The sequence below is a fragment of the Rhinolophus hipposideros genome (genome assembly GCF_964194185.1).
Source record: "Rhinolophus hipposideros genome assembly, chromosome: 13".
Taxonomy (NCBI): Eukaryota; Metazoa; Chordata; class Mammalia; order Chiroptera; family Rhinolophidae; genus Rhinolophus; species Rhinolophus hipposideros.
In genome coordinates, this window is record NC_138059.1 from 29,110,435 (window position 1) to 29,115,612 (window position 5,178).

A 5,178-nucleotide genomic window follows, 5' to 3' on the forward strand; every position below is an offset into this window, starting at 1 on the left:
ATTGTATGCTTCTCTATTCCTATGAACTAACTGAAGATAGGAGATATCCATCCTTAGCATGTAATGCAGAGCCTGTAATGTTGTGAACATTCCATACACTTTTTGAATGACGATGAATGAATGCATTTGTACACGAAGGAATGTTTACCTCTGGCACTGCAACTTCCTCTGAACGCTTTTCCTTCTGAATGTCTGTTCCACATGTTCACTGTTTTCTTTCCTTCCTTTTTCTTCCTCTCTCTCTTCTCCTCACTCCCTTTCTCCCTCCCACCCTCCCTTTCTCCTTTCCTTCCTTCTTTCTTTCCTTCCTTCCCTCCTTCCTTCCTTTCTTTTTCCTTCCCTTCCCTACCCCCAGCTGCCTTTAAAATCTTCCCACAGGAAAGCTTCCTATAAACTCATCCTCACTAAGTATAAATGACTAATATGACATAACATATCTCCATCCACCATTGCCACTACCAATGGGTATTTCTTTTTTAGTACAACCACAGTCTTAAAGCTAAAGTCATACAACTATAATATTTAGGTTCAGGCCTGGCCTGGGCTGGAGGTGATCATCTTGGTTCCTGAGCCCCTCTGGCCCCTCCTCTACTCACTCATTACACTTCTCCACTGCTGGGAACAGAGCAATAGGTGTGTGAGGGTCAGAGGAGATGCTATTTCCCAGCAGAAAAGTCATGAATAAGGGGAGCACTGCACTTGGGAGGTCTTAGTGGTTGGGTGCTTGGACCCTAGATCAGACTGTCATTCATTGTTCTGTGATCTTGAAATGATCACTTAACTTCTCTAAGGGTAAGTGAAAAATGCTCATCACATAAGGATAGTCAAGATTAAATGAGGCAATCCATACACAACACTTAGTAGCCTAGTATTTGGCTCATAGTCAGTACTTGCCAAATAGTAAATATTGTATCAGTTAGCCATGTGACATAACAAATCACTTCAAAACTTAGTGGCTTAAACCTTTTCCTGTGGGAATTACGGGATTGAGAGGAGCGTGGCCATCTCTTCTCCTTGCCATGACGTGTGCTCATCCACTGATATCGGTATACTATGAAAAGGGGGAATCATCTGGCAAAAACATCACTTTGCCTGCTGTGTTCAAGGCTCCCAGTTGACCAGATATGGTGAACTTTGTTCACACCAAGTTGTGAAGAATTAGCAGGTCATCAAACCAGTGCTGGGTCGTGGGGTATGGGCAGAGCTGTGGCTCGAATTCCCAGAGCTCAGGTGATGGGATTCATCATTCTGGCCAGGGGGCTTTTGGCAAAATGTGTCCTGGAGGCCACATGTTTGCATCAACAAAAACCCAGCGCCATTGGCACCGCAGAGTGAACACAACACAGAAGCCATATGGCATCTGTTCTGCCCTGGCTGCCTCGGTCTCACCAGCACTAGTCATGTCTAAGAGTCACCATATTGAGGAAGTTCCTGAGCTTCCTTTGGTGGTTGAAGATACAGTTGAACCTCCAAGAAAACTGAGAAAGCTGTTTTGCTTCTTAAGAAAATTAAGGCCTGGAATGATATCAAAAAGGTCTATGCCTCTCAGTGAATGAGACCTCACAGGGGCAAAATGAGAAACTGTCATTGTCTCTAGCGCAGGGGACCTTGCATCATCTATAATAAGGACAATGGCATCATCAGAGCCTTCAGAAACATCCCTAGAATTACTCTGCTTAATGTAAGCAAACTGAACACTTTGAAACTTGCTCCTGTGGGCACGTGGGCCATTTCTGCATTTGGAATGAAAGTGCTTTGTGTAAGTTTAGGTGATCTGTATGTCACTTGGTATAAAGCTGCCTCCATCAAAAGTAACTACAACCTTCACATACACAAGATGCTCAATACAGACCTTCACAGAATCTTGAAAAGTCCAGAGATCCAAAGAGCCCCCCAAGTGCCACGCAAGAAGATTCATCACAGAGTCCTAAAGAAGAATCCACTGAAAAACCGGAGCCACGTGTTGAAGCTAAACCCATAGTCAAAGGCTATGCACCGGAACACCTTTCTTCACAAGACCAAGAACCACCAGCTCTGGGTGGATAAAGCAGCAGCAGCACTAGAAGCCAAATCACATGAGAAGGGGATTCCAGGCAAGAAGCCAGCCGTAGGCAAGAAAGGAAAGAAGGCTGTTGGTATTACAAAGCAGAAGAAGCCTTTGGTGGGAAGAAAGGCTGCAGCTACCAAGAAACCAGCAGCCGAGAAGAAGCCTGCAAAAAAGAAACCCACCACAGAAGAAAAAATGCTTGTAGCATAAACTTATATTTGTTTATCACATAAAGGTTAAATCACTTTGGACAGCTAATTTTGAATAAAAACCTGATCAACGAGACAGTGAGAAATGTGAAAAACAAAAAAACTTGGTGGCTTAAAACAATAACAATAATTTATTGTTACCTCGTGGATCTGGGGGTTCTCCCTTGGGCTCACTCATGCAGTTACAGTCAGAGGATGAGGGGGGCTAGGATCACCTGATTCACTTATATGTCTGGCACGTGGGCTGGGCAGACTCAAAGAGCTGACGTGGATAGCAAGGCTCCTCAGATAACATTCTCTGTCTCTATGTCATTTCGCTATATCAACTCTCCAGCATGGAGGCTTTAGGTAGACACATTTCTTATATGGAGGCTCAGGACTCCAAAGAAAGTGGAGAGAGGAAAGGGGTTGCTGGGGGGGAGAGACAGAGAGACAGAGAGAGAGGGAGAGAGACCTTTTATGACCTAGCATCAGAAGTCTAGGAGCATCACTTCCTCCATACTCTGTTGGTCAAGGCAGTCACAAAAGCCCAACCAGTTTCAAGGGGAGGGGACATAGACTCCACCTCTTGATGGGGGAGTGGCAAGGTTCTGAAAGAATATATGGAGTGGAAAAAATTGTTATAACCATGTTTGGAAAATACAACATGACAAAGTATTATAATTACCATTTACTGAGCAGCTGCCATGTATGTCTTGTAACTTCCATGAATTATCTTGAAATATCTTAAAGCACTAGATTTGCTCATTAAATTGCAGGTTAGGAGCTGAGCATGGAAATATACATAATATGAGGGATCTGAAAAAATCACAAAACATAAAATCCTTTTCCACAGAAAGGGGGATTGGGGGTAGTTGTTCATTATCAAATACACAGCCCATAACTTGAATTGCATTCAATTACTCTAAGCAAAGCTGAGGAAATTTGTTTAAATTGACTACTTGAGAAAATTAATTTATCTGTACCAGCTAAAAGTAATTCACTGTATTTCTAACAAATAGCATCTTTGAGGCTCTGGCAGCCTCCCTTTGTCTTACTATGCAGCATTGGAATGCATTAATCTGCTTTTGGTCTTATTCATGAGCTCCTTTAACCTTCCACTGGCCCAGACGGGAAGGTGTCAAAGAAAGAAGGAACATCCAAGCACTCCCATGTTGCCTTACACATGGACAGAGTACAGTAAATGGCTCTGTCTGTTTTCATGGAAACCAATGGTTAGCCACTGGGTACAAGATTTCCTCCATTTTTGACATTCTGTAAAGCCCTCTGAAGAAGCACGTTTATCTCAACCAAGAAAATAGATTACCTGGGAGGGAAACTATGGGATTAGTTTATTTTACCAAGATCCATGACTACACATTGCTACCCATCAGTATGAGGTCCCTGAGGGTGTGGGTGATGGAAAGGAAAGAGGCTAAGGCTGGCAGTGAGTATCTAGGAGGCAGAGCCCTGAAAGGAGGTGTCCTGGATCCAAGAACAAACTCCATCGTTCACAATTTTTCCATAGCCTGCCTGACACGTGATGATCAATCTCAAAGGAATGTGTATCAGTTGGGGGCCAGTCAGCAAAACAGAAACCACATGAGTTATTCTAACAGAAAATTTAAAACAAGTATTAAAAGACTGAAAATTTCAAAATACAAACTGAAGTCACACAGAGATAGTAAATGCAGGAAACAGCTATCACCCCTAAGGTTAGGAAAACAAAGGGAATAGTTTGGGGCTATCAAAAATTAAATGCTTGGAGGAGGGGCCCCCAAAAAGTTAGAACAACAGGCTTCTAAGAAAGAGACACCGCCCAGTTGGTGCTGGTGCCTCTGAGGGGAAGTGTTGAAAGAAGTTGGACACTAGAAATTGCAACTGCAAGGGGCAAGGGCCAGGGAAAATGCTGGAATAGTAAGCAAACAGAAATGAAGTCCCTTTTCCATTCTCTAACCTTCCAGTCTTCCCTCTCATGCTCCCTAGAGGCAGAACCTAATAAGAACCTTACTCAACCATTATTAGTACCGTATTTCCCCCAAAACAAGACCGGGTCTTGTATTAATTTTTGCTCTAAAAAACACATTAGGGCTTATTTTATATTAGGAACATCCTGAAAAATCACGCTAGGGCTTATTTTCCGGTTAGGTCTTATTTTCGGGGAAACACCGTAGAAGAAGTGTTTGCAGTCATCTTTAGCCTAGAATTTTTTTTTTTATGCTTTTATTTTATTTTGTTTTATTTTTACATCCCTCACACCGTGATAGCCTAGAATTTTTATTTTACTTTCCTTGGTACCCTTCTTACTTGATGTTTGCTCTTTTTTGCCTTCATCTTATTGGTTATATTCTATTTATGTTATTATAAGGTGCCTTAAATCCTCTCCAGAAGCAAATGGTGTATAAGTAACGTAAATAAATGGATAGATGGCCTAATAAAATAAACTGCTGCCTTAAGAAAAAGTTACACATACTCAAAATAGGTTCATTCTCCAAGTGGTTCTGTAACTGGGGCTCAGACAACTAGGCTTACTATGGGTAGAGGGGAGAATAGCAACACTGTTGCCACCTGCACACCAACAAGCAGTGGGAAGGGAGGGAGGCAGCTCAGGGTAAAGCTATAATAAAGAGACGGAGACTCAATACAGTTAAATCACAGAGGATCAAGGGACTCGCAGCCTCAAGAGACTGGAGTGCCAAATCTGGCCGACTATCAGTATTTATTGATTACAAACAAAGAACGTCACATGATTAGAGGCAGGGTCTGTGAAACTCTCACACCACATCAGAAAAATGATTTCAAAACCCAATTATTTGTCCCAAACCAGCCGAAGCATGGAGTCCCATGATGACTAAGGTGCGGTACGCACCTCCCTTGGGGAGAGAGTCTCTCCTGGTGAAACTGTTCCATGAGCTGAGCAGAAAGCTTGATCTTATCGCTCTA

At 42.6% G+C, this 5,178-nt stretch overlaps 1 pseudogene across 1 annotated transcript; it reads left to right on the forward strand.

The window, feature by feature from the left end:
• Window positions 1–994: 994 nt before the first annotated feature.
• Window positions 995–2,257, forward strand: LOC308506700 (large ribosomal subunit protein uL4-like; annotated as a pseudogene). Its single transcript has one exon. The product of its transcript is annotated as a large ribosomal subunit protein uL4-like (transcript).
• The last annotated feature ends 2,921 nt before the right edge of the window (window positions 2,258–5,178 follow it).